We start from the raw sequence: 23,229 nt of genomic DNA, 5'->3' as shown, positions 1-23,229 counted from the left end.
GCAAGGAAAACATCAGCATCACCTCAGAACCAACAGTCTAGAAACTCCTTTAACTTGTAGTTTCTAAGATCAGATGCACCTATATTACACACGCACAATGAATCCAAAATCCAGTGGCCTAGAATATAGGCAGCACAAACCAGAGAAGGTGCTTCCAGGAAAACCCAACAGGTATAAAAGGTGGGTTAAAAGAAAGCTCACTGCTACAGTGAAAAGCTGCCAAGAGATCTAAACAGAGCTAGGATGGAAATGCTGCCAGCATCCTTGCAGGAGGATTGCTGCAGGCTCTCCTCAGTTCTATGACTGGGCTTCACAGCAGATCCCAACACTTCTTTTTTTTTTTTTTCCAGAGAAGACGGTTAAGAAGCAAAATGACAGCTTCAGGGCATTTTACTTAAGCACCTTCTACTAATAGTTAATTTGTGAGATAGACAGTTAATTAACACACACTCACTGGAAAAGAAAAGCTTTCTTTAGGTCCCAAATTACTTGTTATCCTTTGCAAATGAGATGGATTTTTCTTCTGTTGGAAGAAAACTATCCCTTGCATGCAGGTACCAAAAGGGAGGGTACTAGTATCTCCTGCCCTTCCCATCCTTGGTTATGGACCAAGTCAATGGACACATCCCTAGCAGCACAAGGCCAGTGATTTAAATCACGTATCTGTATTCAATTCACACTTGGAAACCTCCATTTTGCAGAGCTAGTATCACTGAATTAATGCACTTCCATCACCAGGCTGGAATTTTCTATGTAACTTGCAATGATTTTTGTTTCCTGAAAACATCCCCATTCTTAGTACAGCACATTACACGCTCAATTTTCTCCCTTATCAAATGCTGATACATTTTCCTCTCTTAACACACCCCCTGTAACCTAACCCTCAGCCCTGTAACTGTTTCTGTTGCCCTTCTCTGAATTCCTTCCAATCTGAGTCATAAAGGAAGATTTATTGGACTAAAGATCCACTTTTAATAATGCCTTCTGCTGCATAATTTCACTGCTGAAGTTAACTCAGGCACCTTCTGTCCTGTTGGACTGTGGCTTGGAACAATCCACAACGGCATGTCTAGGGGAATTTTGCTGAATAGACTCACAGTCACAGAAATGTCAGATTTGTAATGGCAGGAAACATCCTTACAGGAAGAACTTGGGTGGCTGTGGAAAATGCCATAGAGGGAAAACAGCAAGATGATACTGCTGACTTTAATAACTTCTGTTGTGAATGTGCCCACAGTGATCAATACACAAACGTGGAAGCAATTACAAGCCATCAGAGTGTAACCCCTGCTCTACCCCTACTACAAGAATCAGTGGGAGCAGATCTCAAATTGCAATAAAAACTCACAGATGGTTTCTGGAGACCTTTTAATTAACACTGCAGTTTCCAAACCGAGCAAGATAATCTCCCTGGATTCTCACTGAGTAACAGCAACAAATAAGCTCCCTTTAAAGGCGGATCATTGGGAATGTTATTTCCTTGTTCTGAAATGAAAGTGCAAATTAAGTGTCAACGTTTTTATTATCAATAAAATTGATACCAATGATTGCAGGATCATCTCAGAGTTTCTGGAGAGCCTGGGAGGAGGGCTGGTGCACACCAAGGGAAGCAACACACATATGAACACATTATTCATTAAAACTTCATTAACACAAGGGCAGCAAGTATTGTTTAAAAAAATGGAAACGCTGCATGGATAGCGTTGGGCACCAGACAGCTGTACCAGCTCCTAGACCACACACACTGCTGGCAGTAAACATTTCTAAGCGCAGAGGCACTGGCTTCTCTCCCCCCGCCCCCAGCCAGCCCATTCAGACTGAATTTCTATATAGCAATAATGACTGATAGTAATTGTCACCAGTGACTAATGATACAGTCTGGATGCAGGCGCTAGCCAATAGGTGGAGATTTATTAGGGTGGTCTTAAGTTGGACAGAAAGGAATTCTGTCACAGAGGTGACAGGTTTTCCATCACATAATGAATCTTCACCACCACCCACTTTCCCTTACCCAGATCTTCTCTACCATTCTTTTCAAAGTGTCCTTCCTGTCACTTTTCTATTACCACTTGGAATATGCAACAGAAAAAGAAAACTCTTAACACGAATGCAGATGTGCAGATTTTTTGGGGGAGGGAGAATTTTTTATTGTTGAGTATTTAATTGTAACCAGATTGCTCCTTCAAAACAGCCAGGTCTTCCAGCAAATTAATAGTGTCAATCGATATCTGAGCGCTCTATTAAAACTGCTGTGCGTCCCTCTATTTTTTATCACCTAAAGGCTGATACTGCAATATAACAGGCATTCACATAGCATAATGCAGAAAGAGACCCGTATGCTTTTGAGACATCAAAGACTGATTATTGCCTCTCCCTTTGATATCTGGCTTCCCCAGTAACTTCTAGTGGTCTTTACAGATGGCTCTGAGCCTTTCTGTTGGGATAGTTATGCACTAGTTTATTTCAGGTTGCTCTGCTGCTGCACTTGTATCACTGTGTCTAACCTTGGCAACGTATTTGCATTTACACTTTAAAGCCATCTGAAGACATTCCTCAGCTTTATTCTATTCTGTGGTCGTTGCTTAGCTTCTATAGCCAGGAAGCCACTTTATTTGAATCAAACGAACCATCTTCAGAGTCACCTGCAATGACCATTAAAGCATACAAAGGAAGCCAAAACTCAGAGAGGTAATCCCTCCAAGGAGGGAAAATCCACAACCTCCCTGGGCAAACTTCCTCACAGTAAAATAATGGTTCCTGAAGTTCAGACAGAACTTCCTGTGTTTTAGTTTATGTCCATTGCCTCCAGACTTGAAGCCAGCTAAAAATTCTAGCCCTGCAAAAAAGTTACCCTATTGTTTCCCAGGCCTGCAGGCTAATGCTCTCAGCATACATGTGTTGGGAGAAAAGACTATGAGAAACATGATGAGCTAGAGAGAAAGAGGAGTCCAATAACTGGGGCAGGAGACTAATGAATATTCATCATGATTCTAAGCAAATCGTAGTATCACAGAATGGTTTGGGTTGGAAGGGACCTTGAAGATTATCCGGTTCCAACCCCCTGCCATGGGCAGGGACGCCTTCCACCTTTGACCAGGTTGCTCAAAGTCCCATCTAACCTGGCCTTGATCAATGCCAGGGATGGGGCAGCCACAGCTTCTCTGGGCACCTTGAGCCAGGGCCTCAACACCCTTACAGGGAAGAGCTTCTTCCTAATGTTTAATGTAAACCTACTCTTCCAGTTTAAAGCCCTTGTCCTATCAGTACATGCCTTTGTAAAAAGTCCCTCTCCAGACTTCTTGTAGGCCCCTTTAGGTTATTGGGAGGTTGTTATGAGGTCTCCCTGGAACCTTCTTTTCTCCAGGCTGAACAACCCCACCTCTCTCAGCTTATCTCCACAGGAGAGGTGCTCCAGCCCTTAGAGCATCTTTGTGGCCCTCCTCTGGACTCACTCGAACAGGCCTACATCCTTCTTATGTTGGGGGCCCACAGCTGAACACAGTACTTTCCCTGGGTGGGGTGCCTCATGAGATGCTCAGATCTCCCACAGACATCCTACCTGCAATGGTGGACTTGTATGAACTTCCTCTAACTCTGCTGTCCTGCTTTCAAATGAGCCTAGTCATTAGGCTTTTTGTCAGAGGCAGCTTTGCTGATACCTCCTCACTATTTTAGTGTGTATCCGGAGGTTATAGAAAGGTAAAGGTTCATTTAGGGCATCATTTTCTGTCTCTTTCCTCCTGCACCCTCTTAAACACAGGTTCACTTCTGCCAAAAGTCCACCTAGATGCGTATTTTGCTGCTAGCAGGGTTCAGTACTGGATGTACTGGTAAAGGGTGTGGGAACATGACCTACAGCCCTGAATCTCCTCCAATATGTGGTACCTTTGTCTTTAACAGTCATCACATATTATGCAAACACTAATTTTATTCTCTGTTTTAAACTTGCTAATGTTCTCCTGGAAAATGCAGGCAAGGATGCTCAGAGAATGAGGCTCACCCTCCTCTGAAACTCTTGGCAGGGCTGTGTTTCCAAGGACTCACTTCAAAGCCTGAACCTCTCATCCTCTTTCTGTTTTTCTGCACTCAGTCAGACGTGACACCTTCACTGACTCTACGGCCTGCTTTTCCCCACTGTGTACCTACATCTAATTAGTCTCCTCTTTGCTTTGCTCTGTCACATCACATGAAACTTTCCAGGTACCTTCCAAACTGCTTCCAAACAAGCAGTCACTCAGTGTACACTATCGCCCTTGATGGATGGATGAAAATTCTCCAGTCCTGGCCCAGTCACTTCATTAAAATGTTACTCCAGGTAGAAATGATTCAACCAAATTTGACAGAGGTCTCAAATCTTGCTTTCCACAGAAAGCCAAACCAGCTGGTTCAATCACACTTTCTATTTTGCAACTGCTTTCTCAAAGAGAGCTGGAGGTATTACAAAACCAAAGGTGATTGGATGTGCTAAGCAGAAAAGGAGCAGACTGATAACGTTACTGGGATGCCATTGTTCTGGGTAATGAAGATCTTCTAGAATATACCCAACAAGACAACCCAAACATGAAAATAATTGAAGATCAGAACTTCCTTAGGAGTGTATATTTCAGTTAGTTGAGGTGACAAGGGCATGGTTATTGAAATGTTGAAGGCTAAAAACATCCAGAAACACATTTCTCCTCATTTATTCACCGTAATATAAAAACCAGATTAAATAAATTCTCCTTTGAAGTCTGGACAGTTATTTTCTGCTGACTCCACAGTCGTACACTAAAGAAATGTCATACACTAAAGAAATATTCAATGGCCCTTATTACCTAGAAACCAGAAAAGGCTCAAAAAGAAGAAGAAAAAAACAAAAAAAAAAGAAAAAAGAAGAAAATGGATTACAGGGAATGCTAAAAAAAGTATCTAATCAGGAAATAGCATCATTTCAAACGCTTTCAAGCCAAAAAATACTGTAATGGGGAAAAAAACCCTGTAGATTCTTATTGGATTTGTGGATAATCCTCCTATTTACTAAAGGAATAGTTTCTAAATCTTTATTTTTCTCTAAATATATACATTTGAGGAGTCAGACTATTGTCTTCACCATGTATTAAGCTAATACATTAGCTGATTTATCTAAATGAACAAGAGTCATTTGTAAGACCACTTTTTCAAATATGCAAATCTGTCTTGTTCCCTCACTATTATTGTTATGACAGCCTCAGACTATTATAATTTACCTACCTAGCATGCACACTGTGTTCTTCACTGTACAATTACCCATTCTATGTAAATTTATCTTTGTACTAGTGAATGTGGATTTAGCTTTCTATAGCTGACAGTGTAGTTCTACTGAGGCATTCATTCCTTCCTCCTCAATTTTTTCAAAGGAAAAAGTAGTCACTATTTGCATTATTATCAATCTTAGGGGTAGCTGGGATGTTAATTTTAAAAATTACACTGCAAATCTGAGTGGTGAAAGAAAGCAAGTAAGCAACTACAGGAAGGCTTCACTGAGCCCACCATGCACTAGCAAGCATTGCATCATTGGCTTCATCATTAGAGGACTCTATTTGGATGGTCAAACTCTTAAGCACAGCCATCCGTTAGTGCTTGGGAAGATTAGACAGACAGATGGCTCCTACAGAGAGATGAGTTAGAAAGATGAAGGGAGGGATATTTTTGCCAGATGAATGCTGCCAAATTTCACAGGGCACAAGAGATGCCCTGAGGTCTAGATCAAAAGCTAGTCCCCCAGGATCTTCTGGAAGAAAATAGTTCCTCAGTTCAGCCAAGTACTTGATCAGGGGAGTAATTCGAGACACAAAAAATTTCCTTTTGAATTAAGGATGTGATTGTGTCCTTGATGACTTAGTTACTGTATCAGGTCACTGAACTAGATAGAGCAATATCCAGCAAGAACTGTGTATAGACATGAAGGGCTCCTGATTCCCAAGTGCTAGCAGTGTATGGGAGAAATTGCAAGAGTGGCCATCGTGGCTTTCTCTTAGAATCATAGAATGATTAGGGTTGAAAGGACCTCAAGATCATCTAGTTCCAACCCCTTTGCCATGGGCAGGGTCACCTCACACTAGACCATGTTGCCCAAGACTCTGTCCAACCTGGCCTTGAATACTGCCAGGGATGAAGCAGTTACCACTTCTTTGGGCAGCCTGTTCCAGTGCCTCACCACCCTCACAGTAAGGAACTTTTATCTAACCTGAACTTCCCCTGTTTAAGTTTAAACCCATTACCCCATTAACCCATTAAACCCATTACCTGTTGCTACAGTCTCTTATAAAGAGCCCCTCTCCAGCACCCTTGTAGGCCCCCTTCAGATACTGGAAGGCAAAAGCACATTTTCGGTAAAACCCCAAAAGATAAAAGTGAATGGAGAATCTGTGCAATGCCAGTAACTTACAAATACACTCAGAAGGCCTCTGTTGGCTTTTTCTTACTTTCTGGAGGTTTCAATGACTTAAGATTCAAGAGTTGTGGGAGGCGAAGTACATTGTTGAAAATTACATTGATGTATTGTTCACAGAAACATATAAAGAACTTTCACAATTTAAAGTGTAAACCATAAAGAACTTCACAATTTAAAGTGACACTACTGAGAGCAGATTACACCCAAATATTTGAACACATGATTGCTGGCTGCAGGCACAAAGAAATAGGACACTGTGAAAGTGAAGATAAATAAAAGGACATACCAACCTAAACACATACGCTGCAGATTCTCTCACAAGATCTTTGGAAAAATGTATGTGGTTAATCAGCTTCTTCTCTGAGAGTTGTTTGGCTAAAGCTTGTGCTGCGGGGTGTGGAGGTCTTCACAGCTTCTTCTTGCTGCCCTCAATGCACCCACCTCTCCTACTGCGCATAGGAGTCCTCTGCTGCACAGAATAACGGTTTGATTTTTTTCAGCGGAGACCCGAGGAAGGAGATGACTCAATACCCTGCCCTAGATTTCAGCAGGATCTATAGCTGCGACTAAAGCGTCTATGCTAGTTTGGTTTCTTATGTCCCAGAGACTTTCAGTACTCAGTTCCATTAGAGGAAACTTTGAAAAGGTCTCTTGGCTATAGAATTTTTTTTTGGCCTGTCTCCAAATGGCTGTCAGGAAACAGAGCCCTAAATGATGAGCATAAACCTGAGCTTTTGAAGTCTGTAAATAAAAGGGGAAAGAACTGTGGGGATGGTGATTACTTTGAAATCCCACTGAAACCACAGGGAGCTGCAAGTATTTACAGCACCACTGGCAATGAAGTAACTAGGTGCCAGAACAGTGATTTAGCTGAAAAATAAGATAGCTAGTAGCTAGGCTAGGGGTTTATTCTCCCAGGTGGTGCCAGGTCAATTTATTCCATTTTGAAGTCAAATAGCTATTTCCCTACTTCCCTGCACCATTCCAGCTTGGCAGAACTGAAAACCAAGAGCGTCTTTTTGACTTTTCCTTTATGAAATAATACAGATATCCCAAACGAAAGTTACCTCTAAATACTGCTAAGGTATATTCACATTTCACTGGTCAAGTAACACAGGGCAAATAGTTCAAACAGGACCACAATAGCTGGAGTCGGAGAGAAATGAAGCTAGATCTGGAGCAATGTCAACCTGGGAAGGCTTCAAGTCTGAGAAGCTCATGTGAGCTCATCTCTCTTTCACTGCATTTACAAACTGATAGGGAAAGGACATGTGAAGGAGAAAAACTTTTGAGGTAAAAAAAAAAACCCAAAGCAAAAAAACTTCATGCTGCCATGTAGTCACTCTCTTATCTATTCAAGCTCTTACACAGTGCCCTCAACATAACATCTGAGTGCCTGTCAATCACCTATGCACTTATCTTCACACTGTCTCTGTGGGAGTAGGAAAGAAACCTTATCTCCACCACGTAGATGAGCAGCTGAAGCAGAGAAATTAAAGGCTTGATCTAGATACCTAACATAAGATTCCAGTGACATTTAAGATGACTTGAAGCATGCAAGACATACACAGGGCTGGTGGGGGGCACATGACCTAAGGGAGATGCATGATCTTCTGGAGGCTAGGCGAGATATGCTGGCACACTGGAGTGGGAGACGAGTGTCTAGGTTTAAGCAATTGAACTGAATCCTGTGGTCAAGGCATTTGCAGCAAAGCAGGGAGCTGAAGTCTACAAACTGCCTTGCTAGCACCCTAAATACAAGACTTACTTTCCATCTGCAAAGAGGGACACAACTTTTTTTTCACATTTTGAGCAGGCCTGTTCTATTACTGAAGCAAAGCTTCATTTACCTGGGACCTCTAAAATAACTACTGCTGTCAGTAGCCTGTGTATTGTCTTTTTCCTGGCTGATTGTGAACACACATCCACATAATCTTTCAGTCACTATCAAGAAGATCTCACCCATGGAATAGAGAGTTATTATCTGTCAAACTCAATAGAAACACTTAGAATATAATACAAGGAGCCAGAGTAAGTTTCAGAGTGGCCTTCTTCCACCCCTTCTACAAGATCAGACCTGATGCTGAATGGTGAATCTACCTGCCTGTGACACTATTTACAGAGAGACACTTTCATTTCAGCTCATAGCAAAACCATGATGACAATTCATGAGCTATACTGAACTTACCAAGAAGAATGGAAGGATGGTCAATGTCATCACCCCCATAGGATCACTATCAGTCTTGACATGTACAGCAAATAAGGTTCTCAAACAGCTGCCAAATCAGAAATAAGCAGTATGCAGGGAAGCTGTGCTGGCCATGCTGCAGACTGTTATTTTGGTGCATTAGGCTGAGGACAGATTTGCAAAGCCACTCGAGCAATTCGGACATTTGGTTCCCCTTTGAAACAGCTCAGTGAAAGAGGTGGTGGCGAAGGACCAGCCTTGCAGCTCTGCTTGCTAAAACAGCTTCCTGCAGTGTAATCTACAGCCATGGAAGTATCTTTTCTCTCCTATTTGCCCCCGTTGGTTTGGGCTATGTGCACATGCCTTGCAGGTCCACATCCCAGCTGCTACCCAGAAAAATAGGCTTTAACCAAACAAACCCCAGGGATAAGGCTGGTTTCAGTCATCCCTTCTGGCCTCTCTCTGAAGGCAGAAGACATACATTGGACACTATTCTTTCCCCAGCCACAACAGGTAGCCTCCATTGTATTCACAGCTGCAACAGTGAGCAGAATTTGCTGAACGTCTTAATTTACTTAAGCCTCCCAAATACTTGAAAGAGTAGAATTATTTTTATGTTATTATTTTTTAATATATGAAATCTGATTAGAATAATCCTGCAAGGCAGAGAGTGATAAGCAAATAGAGTAGGTGAAAAAAGAAATTGTTTTCCTTCCATTCCTCCAAATTTGAATAATAAACTTGCACAAAGAACTTATTTACAGGAAACTCCTGGAGATGCAACAAACTGTGATTAAAACACTTTAATAAATCATTTCTCAGAGCTCCTTACAAAAACAGGTAGGTTGTGATAGAGTAAAAAGTTTTAGACATTCACACTTGGAATTCAGTGGCAAACACTTTCATGGGGATGCAGAGAAATTTGAAAAACACTTGAAATTAGCCATTGTCATGCAAGAAACTGAGGCTATAGGAACCTCAGTGCTTCATCCGCTTTTGCAACTGAGGTGTTACAAACCAAAGAGAAGTATGACCAACAGGCATCTTTCACAGAATCATAGAATGGTTAGGGTTGGAAACAACCTTAAGATTCTACACCTTTGTTTTCTTGAGTAAAATCTGGATAATTCTCTCCTTTATCTGGAAACTACTTTGAGCCCTTTGGCACAAAAGCAGATCATGCTTTGACTTCACAGAAAGACATGATGATTTCCAGTTTTCAAATCAGGCACCATTTTTAACAAATTATCCTTTACTCACCAAAATCCTGAAACATTCATATCAGAGAAAACTCACTGAAAATTCATATTTTGATGCCTCAGAGAGGAACTGATTTCCTATATACGTAGTAGTATGAGCACACATTCACTGGACATGACCCAAATGACTGAGCAGACCATGGTCTCAGATATGCTGGGGTAAACACACTCATCTCAGTTTTCTGACTATATGAACATCAACAGGTTTGCTGTAGATACAATTCAGTGGCAAAGACATCAGAAACTGAAATAACCTTCAATAGCACAGAAATTGTACCAGTCCTTCCACTGTTGCCTTGCTATATGATGCTTTACAGTGATGCTTCCACCACTAAAAGAAACATGTGTGGAACAACATGTTCTGTTGAGTCATACCCAGTCCACTTCCAAACAAGAGTTAGGCCCACAGCTTTCATTAAGTCCTTGGTCATGTCTGGATGGGACAAGACACCCTGGAGAGAGGAAGACAGTGTATGGCACCATATAAGGGCTGCAAAGCCTTACTGAAGCACTGTGAATGCTAGATAGACCTCCCAGCAATCCACCCAGATGTTTTTTGGTAGTCAACCTAGCACTGAATAAGAGGTATTTCTTCACAGTCTAAGGAGATGTATTCTCAGTGGTCAGATAGCTTGCCAAGCTACCATCTCTGTCACTGGTTTCTCCTAGCTCTTCCTAGGAGTGGCACCTATGGGAGCTGAATGCTAAGTTAAATGGACCCACAAGGATCACCCTTATGTTCATCTCAGTGCAAGGTGATGTACTGGGTGCCCAACACCTCTGAAAGCAAGGCTTTAAACTGTCTGAAAATCCATGCCCAATTTTGTCACTGCAAATGGTTTTCTTGCAAGACCTCACTGCTCAGCTGCTAGAGGCATCAGGACCTTACAAGTGCTTCTTTTCAGAGCACTGCTGCAACCCTGAGCTTCTCAGGAGCTGATTCCAATTCTTCACCTGCCATCTTGTGAAGCTGACACCATAACAGTCCCAGCTCCTTGGGTGGCTGAAAAAGAGATATCTTTGAAGCCCTGAGCAACTGCATTTGACATATGGTATTAAGATGTGCAAGGGAAGATGGCTGGCACAGTACGACTCTCCTGTGGTTCTTTTGCCTGCTCCCATTATCCTCAATGAAGATTGCTAGGGACATAAATGCTGAGGAGCCAGAAAAGAGGTGAAATGGGAAAACAGAGAGAGAAGCAAGCCCTGCCTACACAGCACACAGCTTTTAAAGCAAACTGGTTTGCTTGGACACAAGATATTACACAAACAAGTTGTGCTTCTGCTGATGCACCAGCTCACTGAATAATCACAGTGATACAAAAGAAAGCTTGTGATTAAGGCAAAGAATTAGGATCAGGAGGAACAGAAGGCCTAATCCAGTCTCCGCACATGACCTTGTCGCATCACTCCTCTATGTTCAGTTTCCCTAACTATGTGATGAAGCTTCCCAGCGTGAGTGGAAAATTATCTGAGAGCGTGGGAGAGGCCAAGAGCAACTCACAGGTAAGTGATAATAGGCTTTTTAAGGGGCCCACACCATTAGCATCTGCAGCCTCAGCTAAGTTTATTCCTCCCACTGCCAATGATCTAGATGACCCAGACACCCTGGCAAAAGAACTGCATTTTAACAGCTCTCTATCTACCAGACATGTGAGAGCCACAGGCTGGGTCCTGCATTATGCTGACAGTATTTATGTAATGCTCCCATCAGAGATTAAAGTAACACAGCACCTCTCTGACCTAGCCTGCCACCAAAGCTTGGAGTTGCTCCTGCTCCTAGACCAACACCAGCAATTATGACCAGACTGCCCTGCTTCTGATTTTACCTCAAGTATTTCTAGAGTCCTTCCCTTGCTCTGTTCCCTTCCTGCTCACCACAGTGTATTGGCACTACAGGCAGTAAATGCAAATCATAAAGCAGGTGACAGGGTCGAAACTGGAAACAGTCTGAAGTGCAATGGGACCACCAATATCACAACAGGGTTAACCAAGCTGCAGTCTGTCCTTAGAGTTCTCCCCCTTAAACAGAAGCTGATAGATGTGACTCCTGCAGCAATCCTCCACTTTCTCCTGCCAGAGACACTATGTCTGCCTTTGGGTTCAATGTCTGCAGGAGCAGAGCATCACACTGCATTTGAGGACTGCAAAAAAGCAGGAAGAAGGGAAGCCCTCATGCAAGGTCTCCAAGTTTTTTCCACATTAAGCCAGAAAAAGGGGATGTCAGCTCCCAAACAAGTCTACAAGCTGAGAAACATTGGATGGCATTTTAGATGCCTTCCTACCATACCAGGTGTCTATGGGACATTGTGATGGTTTAGACCCAGTCAGTTACCCAGCACCACACAGCTGTTCCATCACTCCCAGCCTCCTTCTTCCCCTCCCCAGGGTGGGATGGGGATAAGAACTGAAACATACATGCATAGACATCCCCTGTGAGACAAGATCCTGTTTAGCCTCAGTGCAGATACAAACAGACAAGTAGGAGCTAAGAATGACATGGAGCACCACTCAAGACAGCAGAGTCAGTGCTGGTCAGCTGCAGCTCCCAAAGCATGCCAGGAGAGGGAATGAGGAAAAAGGAAGGCTTTTGCCCAGCCAAATGCCCACAGTGGCAGTAAGAGGCACAATAAGATGAAAGGTGCTTTAGACAAGCCAGTATAATAGCTGTAAGACATTTTCCTCTAAAAACTAGGAAGGCAACAACTGACATAATGGATCCCAACTGCAGCTGGTTGCACACCTACACAGCACTCATCTCCTGAGCTAGCTGGATCTCTGCCAAGGGTCTTTCCTCCACCCAGAGTTTGCTCTGCCCTATTGGAAAGCAACAGCCTCACTGCAGCTATCTACTTGACATGGGAACAGGCAGAGTACAGAAGAGAGGGGGCTGCAGGAAGTAGATGGTATCCCGCAGCTGCAGTTGGTGACTGTTCTCCTTGGCACTAAGTACAGTTCAAGACTCAAAACCTGTTAGCTGCCCCAGCTCCACCAACAGTGGTTACCCAGTGTCAGGAGGAAAGGGGAGCCCTCTGCAGTGCACATAAATCAACTTAGAGCAATATGGGACAATGTGGTGACCCTTCAACCCACCAGGAATAGGGAAACAAATCACATTAAAAGGCACACGATCTGTCACAAGTGCATGGGCTTTAAATACGGCATCAGAAATACTAAGAACTGCCCTTCTCAACCCCTGCTTGCTTTGGAGAGATTCCTGCTGGGGGAAGCAATAGCCAGGCACAGCCACTGCACTTGTGGGTATGTCAGAACTAGGCTATATCTTGTTCTTCATATCATTTTGCACGTGCCTAGAAAGTTGGACACTATCTTTCTTGGTGCCTCCTCACCTAATGGCCTTGTTCAAAATCCCTGAGGTTCTATTTTCCTTTCTTCTATTTAATGCTTACAATGATCTATCTAGTGGTGGAAGAGAAAAGGCCATGCAGGAGATTCATGCTGATTTCTGTCTCAGAGCCTTTAGAGAGAAGCAGACAATCTTTGTCCAGCTGCAGTAATTCCTCTGCAGTGCTCCGGCCAGGCAGCAACTGGGAGTCTGTAACGTGTGCGTGTGTGCATGCAACTCCCAACTGCTGTTATCAATAATTCATTTAATGCTCAGCCTTCAGAGAAGCTGACCAAGGAAGCTTCTCATAAAGAGAAACCAATCCTTCAGCCTTCTCAAGAGGAAAGTGGTGAGGAGATAGGAAGACTCACCATTGTCATGCCACATCTTATTTATGTCAAAAGCGTGTTCAAATTTCAGAAAGCTTTTAGAGTGGGGCTAGTGCCTAGGTATGTATTTGGGGGATTAGAGAGCACATTGTGAATATTAAAATACTTCCAACTTTCTGGGATTCATCTAACTTATAGAATAAAACTGAACAAAAGGCTAGTGTTGCTTCCAAAGCATAAATCCCCTGCACCTCTGATGACATTGGCTATGTCAGAGATGGCAGGACTCCCTCATACTGCCTCCTTCTCACCTGCAGTAGTCTCCAGCTCTGGGGCCCCCAACATAGCGATATGGACCTGTCTAGAGGAGGCCATGAAGATGCTCAGAATGCTGAAGCACCTTTCCTATGGAGAGAGACTGAGAGAGTTAGGCTGTTCAGCACGGAGAAGGATACTGGAAGACCTTACACTAGCCTTCCAGTACATAAACAAGGTAACAAGAAAGCTGGCATGATACTTTTTACAAGGCATGTAGTGATAACACAAGGTGGAGTGTCTTTAAACTTAAAAAGGTCAGACTGAAAGCAGATATTAGGAAGTTCTTCCCTGTGAGGGTGGCAGGGCCCTGGCACAGGCTGCCCAGAGAATTTGTGGCTGCCCCATCCCTAGCAGTGTTCAAGGTCAGGCTGGATGGAGCTTTGGGAAACCTGGTCTAGTGGAAGGTACCCCTGCTCATGGCAGGGGGTTGGAACTAGATGATCTTAAGGTCCCTTCCAACCCAAACCATTCCGTGATTCTTGATGGCTGGGATGTGGACCACTAAACTAATTTGTGACTTGCAAGCATATACAAGGAATATATTGATTTTGGAGAGAGACAATTAATTTAATGTTCTTTAAACTTTTCAGGGCTTGCCAGAGTTTTCCATGGAAGAGCAATCACTTCCACACAGCAAAAGATGCAATCTGGAGTTCATCAGCAGGGAAGAAGGGCCCCTTTTAATTAAGCAAAATCTGCAGGGCATGCCACAAGCATTAAGTCTTTATAGTGTCCGCCCACCAAGACGTATCTTTTGGTCTGCCTGTGTTGTCTGAAACAGACTGATGTGAGGTTAATAAAGAATGGTTATGGAAAAGGAAAAAGGATGACAGCAACAAGGCAAGTAGCAGAAGCTGTTGGAAGGTATAACTAAAGAACAACAAAACTGCACAGAAGTGAAATTAGTCACTGCAGGCAGAAAGGCAATGATCATAGAATAATGGAATAGTTAGGGTTGGAAAGGACCTTAAGATCATCTAGTTCCAACCCTCCTGCCATGAGAAGGGACACCTCACACTAAACCATGCCACCCAAGGCTTCATCCAACCTGGCGTTGAACACTGCCGGGGATGGAGGATAAATATGATACACTATAAAGGAACTAATGAGTACCACTCCAACCATGATTACTAGGTTTTCTGGTCCTATAAGTCTACAGATGGCTGCTGGTGCTGCAGAGATTAGAAAGCTTGGAAAATAATGGCTATGTGGGCTCTAAACCTTCCCATCTGGGCTCATCCTCCAGCAAAGTAAGGATTTCCTCCTCCACAACACAGAAGAGGCCATAACTTTACTACTGGAATTCCCAGAATCTCCTCTTTTCTCATAATCCTGCATCAGTTACTATGCCCTCTACTCCCAGCTCCTGTACTATCTTGTGAGGCAGGCAGGCATTAGCCATGGGCAGGTTGGTCACATACCCATTTCTCCTGTGAAGGGGTCCTGGGCCTACAGAGCAATCAGTACCACTGAAATGGCTCCCAAGCACCAAGTGAGCTTTGTGTGAACATTTGAGCTTAAGTTATTGTTAATTTGCAAAACAACCCGCTCTGCAGAGGGTCTATGATCTTGGTTAAAACGACCCACTCTGCAGAGGGTTTTGGATGTTCATTAAACCAAGCTGCTCTGCAGAGAAACCAGGTTAAAATAAAGCTTTTATTGTAATGATGATGCCAAAGATCCCTAAAGAACCTGCCTGTCCCTGTGGTGTCGGGTGGCAGCATCTCAAAACTCCACGGGCCTGGTCCTAGAGCCTCTTGTACTGTTCCAGAGAAAAAAACCTAACAGGAAAACAAAAGAAAGCCTTCCAGCAGATATACTTTCATTGAAAATTTAGAAGCTGAATAAAATAATTAAATGCACCAGTAATAAACAACCAGCAGATCTGAAACACTCAGCTGTTTTCCCTTGAGGCTGACATTTCCAGCTTTCCAGGAGAATCAGGTATATTTTTAAAACCAAGTCAGCCCCAGCATCAGCAGACACAGCGGGTAGGGAAGGATGGGCTCTGCCTTCAATGCACAGTGCTTTTCTGCTGCCCTCTAACCCACTGTCACAAGGCCAGAACTGAGCTCAGCCTCAGCCAGCGCGTACAGAAGACAGACCTTGCAGAGCCTTTTTGGTGCACCTCATATATACCATGAGACCAGACACAAGGACCAGGCGTGGTTCAGAAGACCCTGGAGTGGGTCCAAAGCCATGTCCTGCCTGCCTGCTCTACTGCCAGGATGCCTCTGGGCATCACTGCTGGCGAGGTGCCCCTACGCTCCTCCCTGCTCGCGCACAGATTGCAGGCTCCTTGGCACAAGCACGCTGGACATCCCACGCGCTCTGCAGAGCTAAGCACGCTGTCAGCATGCAACATATCACAGCAGTGACTGGCTGCCAGTAGTACAAACAGATCCGTTCCACCCCAGTCAGATGAATTCACAGCAAGAGAAGTTGGGCAGGTTTGGAGTTTTCCTTGCAGTAACGAGTGGCTCTTTCAGAAAAGACACCAGAAGAGGCAACTTAAACTGGGTGGTAATCCCCTGGGGCTGCATCCCTGCTGCAGGGAAGACCAGGGAGCACAGATTTAGCAAGGCATTAAGGAGCAATTGCAGCAATTTGCTGAACTAGAGTTTGTATAAGCACATTTCAGGCCGGGTTCATAACTCCCACGAAGCACATTTACTCCACCAATTTCACAAGTGTCCTGTGAGGCACCATGCTATGTAACTATAGCCCATAAACCAGCCCTATATCTTGGGGCTCATGGGGAAAAAAAAAAAAGGCAAAAAAAGCTATGGGACCTGAACTGAGTTCCTATAATTCAGAGACTTCAGGAAAATTATTTTTGCTTTGCAGGTGCTTAGTCAAGACAGTACCCTTCGACAGCAAAGCGGGGATGGTTCAGGCTCCCATCCAGGCTTTTCCACTACAGTTCACTACATTCACCACTGATTCAGCTAGTCTGGCTTGAAATTGCCCAGGTACTTTGAGCCCCTTTTCTTTCCTCTGGAAAGCCACATTACAGTTCAACAACATTTCCCATTTTTAAAGTTTTCTATCACTTGACTCCTAGTGATAATTGTATGCACACTCAATACATTTTTTTCTTGTGTTTCTTCGCCTATGACTGTCCTATCTCCTGTTTTCACCTCCAGAGCCATTAGTCACTGTTTGGCACATTATTCATTCATTTTATCCATTCTATATTTGAGTTTGGTATTATCAGAAATGAGATCCGAAACACTTAATTAACATACACCTGACCTCAGCCAAACAGGTCTTCACTGAGAACTTCCCTCATTTCATATCAGTCCCGGACCCAAGAAGAACAGTATTGTCCTCCCTTTACTGCAAAGTAAGATGTTAATAACGGTCCCACTGTCACCCTTTGTGTCCTAGACTTTTGTTTAGGTTTCACCTGTGGAAAACAGACAGTGGAATTATTTATGGACAAAACAGACACTGAATAAAGAGCACTAAAACCAAGCAAAGCAGACTGGAGAGTTTGAGGAAATGAAAAATAATAACCCAGGCAGAGAAGCTCAGTTACTGGCCACTCCTGCATCCCTCAGCCAGCAGGATGCAAAGGAAAAGCAATGAAAGGGGCTTCTGCCATGACTGCCTCTCCAGAACAACATCATGACAGTCAGCCTTTGGTTCTTATTTGCTGGAATGAGTGCTTCACTCGTGCATCACGTCTGCTAAGGGCTTCCCCACACATCAAAATCCAACTCAAATATTGTATTGTCATTGACCATTCTGCTTTAACCACATCATTTTCCCTAGAGTGGTTAATTCATCACACACAACACACAAGAGAAAATTAGGCAAGCTCTATGCAACACTACTGCTGCTTAACACCTGATCCAAGGAATTTGCCTTTCTGTTTATCTAAGGTTAGGCCTGTATATTTGGCCTCAAGGAAATCAGCAGAAGGAATGCTGTGCAGAAGATGGAAGCTGCAACTGATTCATTTCTGTAATTTCTACTCTTACCTTTCATAAAATTTAGAGCAATCCCTCTCCGCTGGGGTTTTGCCCTCCTCCCCCTTCCAACATTAAGGAAACCATGTGGGACCAAAATGCTCAACCAGAATCTAAACATTCCATCTGATTTTATTAGGAGCAGTAAAGCAATATAAAGCACTCTGAAGTTCTTTCAGAATGGGAATCTGTAATGTTTCTTTGGGAACTGTCAAAATGAGATGAGTCAGCACCACTGGAGCATTTTCCCCCCATTTTCTTCCAAAATGAAATTTCAGCAAAAGACCATAATGCATCCCAGTACTAACAGACCACCTCTCACAAAGGGGAATGTCCCATCCCTGTGCCTCCAGCTGGCATTAGGTGGAACATAGGACATTACTAAAAATCCTGTGTAACCAAAAGAAGGCATTTCTTATTGAAGCATACTCTTCTTCATTATTTGCACTGCTATTATTTAAGCCAAGGAACAGCCAGCTAGGAAAACAGGATTAGATCCTGCTGTTACAGGTTTGTCCTCTGCACTGTCTCTTGCTTGAATAGGTGAAAGCTAAGTCTGACCTAACTCATTCCAGGTGTCAATACAAGGTGCAGAGCAGCAGCCTGCCTGTAGGAGCCCCACTGTGGTACTGTGTTAGGAAAGTTCCAAAAACACAGGTTCCTCAACAGGATTCCAGATGGGAATCCTGTCTCCAGAAAAGCCACAATATTGAACTGTCCCAGCCCTCCTCATCTGACAAGCAGATTGGGTAGCCCCACCAAGTGAGGTAATACCCATTTCTAGCTCTTACAACATCCTGAATAACCCTTGGACCAGGTGGGCTAGTATTGGTCCTGCCCAGCTTGCACCAGTCACAGGAAGGGAGAGCTCACTCTGCTGCAGTGAAAGAAAAGCTGGACCTTTGAAGAGCTTCTGAGAGCCAAGCAGAGCAACACGGATGGCAGCACATCTCCAAGGAAAAAGGGACCACTTTGCAATTGGTAGCCATGTTTACAAGTTTCCATGCTACCAGGGTGGTATGCCAGGATGCCTGCCAGGAGCTGTATTATAGGAATGTTCAATGCAAGACAGGAATCTGCTCCCAGGGGCTGGCACTCCTCAGCACAGCTGCTAACCTGAGCATCCATTTTGTTCCCTCCATATTTATGAATAAGCCAGGAAACAGGAGAAGTTTTACATCTCCCAGTTAGTGCCTTCACTCAGTGAGCCCCTTTATCTACTCTTCCTCACTGGCTGTTTACTCTGGAGGGAAATTAAAGGCACATTACATTGCATTCCTGCTGTGCTTTGCCTCTGGAGACATTTCTCTCTCTCCACTGACCTGACTCCCTAATGATATATGTAAACTAAGGAATCCCCCCAGCAAGTATCCTTGCTTGCAAAGTCTGCAGAAGGAACATGTCCAGGATACCTGCCTGGCCTATGTGTACTTCTGACCAGATCAGCTAGCCCCACTGGAGGTCAATTAGGAATTAAAGAAATGGTATGGGCTGGAGCAGGTTTAACACCCAATGCCTAGTAGGGGAGAGAATGCAGCATTATTGATTCCAGCCCCTGACCTTGAAACAGTGTAAATAAGAGTGCAGCAACCCTAGACAAGTTCTAGCAAAATAGTTACAGCATTTCAAGCAGGTTAAAAAAAAAAGCCACAGTTAATATACATACTTCCCCAGATGCTTGTTTATTATTATGCAAGACATGTTTATTATGCAAAATGATAGAGCAGAAAAAAAAGCAGAGAAAAAGAAAATGCAAAGACACACTGAGCTCTTAAAGTGACTTGGGTTTTTTCAATGCTGTTTAGATTTTTTTTAATTGTGCATAATCATTCCCTTATTAGCAGGAATCTTTGAAGTGTTTCAAGCTCCAATTTCAGCATTTCAAACTCAGAGGTTTATACTGTAAAATCATACTGAGCTCTCATAAGCAACCCATTTTTTTCTCTGTATTCTGTATCTCAGCTAAAGTTTTCTCAAGTCTTTCCAATAAATTATGTATTGCATTTTGCCATTTCAAAAATAATTAGAACTCTGAACTAAACAACAAGGAATATCTGAGAGCAGTACATTTTAGAAGAAAAGTGTTATGCACTTAGGGCAAAACCAATCCCAGCTGCAACACTACTGAATTATGCATACTGTTGCATTGAGAGCTGCAATTTCAGTGTACCTGGAGTGATTGGGTGAGTCTGCAGAGGCTCTAGAGCCCCATGATGAGCCTCTGCTCCAGGAGAACCAGGTTTGCTTCTCAGATAAAACACTTTTCATGCACTCTTCCCCATGCCCCTGTGAAGCTGGGGTGAAAGAGAGAAAGCTGGGTGCCGAGGAGAGAGACTTCACAGAGAAAGGTTATACAGGATTAGAAATTAATTTGGTGTTGGTGCTACTAACTCCAGAGACAGGAGAGCATATTCTATTTCTTCTCCTGTTAAGATTACACTGTAAACTCACAGGAGCAGGACATACCTCTATTCTGTGATTCCCTGTCCTCTGCAGCAACCAGCCTTTGGTCTCATCTTCCCAAGCCACTAAGCACTAAGACCGTACAAGTAATACCCACTGCCCTTCATTCATTCTGTATATTTTTACATTTTAAAATGCTAACAGTGGATCCTCAGAAGAATCATGTCACTCCCTAGAACAGCTGCTGATAAAACCCTTCATGCACTATCAGCGAATTTACAGCTGTTCTACATTACTAGAAATCAAATGGGAACACACCACTGACTCTGCAAGCTTGCTATGAAGACAGTGTTTTGCATCCTACTGTCTGCAAAGCCAGGTGTCTCAGATCATGACCTGATTTTTTTTACCTCCTAAGCACCTCCCCAGCAGACCTCAGAGGTAGCAATAAGCTAGTCTGGAAAAAAACCCGAGGTATCTAGTGTAAGTAAACAATGCACAAAATCCACAAACAGCTGCTTCCCAAGCAAGGAGGGGTTGGCACCTAATGCATTTGGGCCTCTGAACCTGGCTAGGGATCTGTGGCTGGCTGCAACTCAGCAACCCAACCCCACACTATCCCTTACCTACCCTAACTAAAGAGGTGAGGAAACTCACTGCTAAAGGTATCCATGTGGCCAGGCATTTAGGAAGGTCTTGCATGCTTCTGCAAAGAGCCTTCTCCACAAGATTGGCTTTAGAGGACCCTGCTCTGTACTGACTGGCACCAGAATGGCATTTTCCAAGGGCTGGTTATTGTAAAACCATTCAAGAGCCCATTCACACAAACTCAGAAGGAGCTGGCACAAACCACTTCTGAGGCCAGGCTGATAATAGCCTCTGGTTTGATCCAGGGCAGAGGATGTCAGCCAAGGTCTCAGCTGACTCAGACAGATTAGATATCACAAGACAAACACCAAACAAAAAACAAAACAAACCCGCAGCATGATGTGTTCAGTTACAGCAGCCACAATCTGGGCTCAAGAAAAAACAAAACAAAACCAACAAACAAAAACCTCAAACAAACCACATTTTCCTGGACAACTGCATTTTATCTGAAAGCAGACCTGGGCTTGAGGGTGTTATAACAAGTCCTAGCAGGACTAGGCCTGGGACAAACAGCAGGGGATGCAGCCAAGCAGCAGAAAAATATCATTTATCAGTGGATCTGCATGAGTGAGCAGTATCTAATGGGAATAGAGATTATTTTTTTTTTTTTTGCATTTTCTAGAAATGGAGAGAGAAAAAACAGGTGTATGCACAACACCAAAGGAAACTGGCCTGAGACAGAACAAAGCTGTAGTCTAGGGTCTGGTAAACAAAGGAACAGGGACAATGTGTCTTTTGGTGTGGGCAGCAGTCAGGTCCAGGTAGCATGGCCAGGGGTCCTGCTCACCCCAGATATGAATAGACTCGAGTCCTGCCAAAGTAATTCCCCAACACAGTCTTCAAGACTGACACAGCTGTGCCAAATGTGGGGTTGTACTGGGATCCTGGCCCCACAAGGAAACTGCAGCATCCATAAGAGACTCCTTGAACAGTGTCTTGGTCTTCAGTTAAACCACAGCATAGGCATTGAGCTCTTCTCAGCCATATCCAGTTATTTTATAGGATCCTGGTCTCATCCCTTGTTTTTGATGCTGTGGGTGGTTTAGCCCATACTCCCTGCTCCTAACAGGCTTTATCTACAAATTTTCTTTTTTCTTGCCTTGGAGTCTGCTCCAAAGCACAGTGAATTCATTGATGTATTTCTGTAAGACAGAGGCACTAGTCAATACAAGAAGAAAACACTGTCCAGCTAGTTCCATCTCACTGGATGGAACCAGAAAATCTATTTATTGAAAGCAGAAACCTTGAATCATATTAAATAGTTTAACTTCTACTAGTTCAGAGATGAACGCCATCAAGCCATAGTACATAAAAAGGTCCGCTTCATTAACCACTGGCCATCAGTGCATCCTTGTCCTTCCCAGATTAACCTTCCTACTTAAGGCAGGAACACTTGCTGGGAATAAGCAGCGCCCATTAAACCACCCTCATATGCATACATTTATGATCTGGTGCCTAACAGGACGCTTCATACAACTAGCAGATGTGTTTCCTGGACACATGGTCCTCCTGCTGCCCACCACCTCTTGGAATGTCCCTCCCATCCTCCCTATTGTCTCACTATTGCTAGCAAGAGATTTTTCCTCTGCATCGTCTTTAATCTCTCAGCTGTCAACTTCATATTTCCAACCTTCTATTTCTTCTCTTCCCTAAGCCTCACACCTTTCCCTTCCTTGCACTATTTGTTTGGAAAATGCTGATCCCTCATTGCTCCAAAAAGATCCCCCAAGCTGTGTGTGGCTGAGACACACACTGCTTTCCTGCAGTCCTCATTTACAGGGCACCAGTGGTACGAGGTGCCTCAGTGCTGGGCCAGGACCCTTTATGGCAAAATGTCAGTCTGGACCCTCCTGACTGTGTGCCTAAAGGGAAGCAGGCATGATAATGCAGTACCACACCACACTTAGTATTACCTTTTGGGCTCTGATAGCTTTACAAAAAGAGGAAGTTTGCATTGTTAGTAAACTGATGTAATTTATTTAGCAGCAGTCATTTAGGTTTACTGGGCTATGAAAGAACAGGAAGCGTCTGGCATCCAGAGAGATCCAGATTGATCTCTCTGTCTCTTCTTGACAAGCAGCCAGTTTTGAGACCTATCTCGCCAGGCATACTAAAACAACCACTTGCTGTTTTCTACCCTGAGCTGCTGGGGAGACAGAGCTTTGTTACCTCCTGGAGGGGAAAATCGCAACCATATGAGCATGTTTAAAACTGACCAGGAGCAAAGATGGACGGTAAGAGTTAGGAAAAATCGCATACAAGCAACTCAGACTGTTGTCCTTTCAGTGGTCCCATCTCCATTCTCAGGTATGCTTTCAATGCTATGTAAATGCCTAGACAAGAGCAGAATCA

General features: G+C 43.6%; 1 protein-coding gene across 3 annotated transcripts in view; it reads right to left on the bottom strand.

The window, feature by feature from the left end:
• Nucleotides 1-23,229, bottom strand: part of FGF12 (fibroblast growth factor 12) — a 234,748-nt gene that overhangs the window by 50,032 nt on the left and 161,487 nt on the right. The window lies entirely within an intron of this gene.

The sequence above is a fragment of the Neopsephotus bourkii genome, unplaced genomic scaffold, assembly GCF_033783945.1.
Source record: "Neopsephotus bourkii isolate Nb327-2 ecotype Australia unplaced genomic scaffold, CSIRO-AGI_Nbou_v1 NB_234, whole genome shotgun sequence".
In the NCBI taxonomy this organism is placed as follows: Eukaryota; Metazoa; Chordata; class Aves; order Psittaciformes; family Psittacidae; genus Neopsephotus; species Neopsephotus bourkii.
The sequence above is the reverse complement of the archived record's forward strand: the minus strand, read 5'-3'. Positions and strand labels throughout refer to the sequence as shown.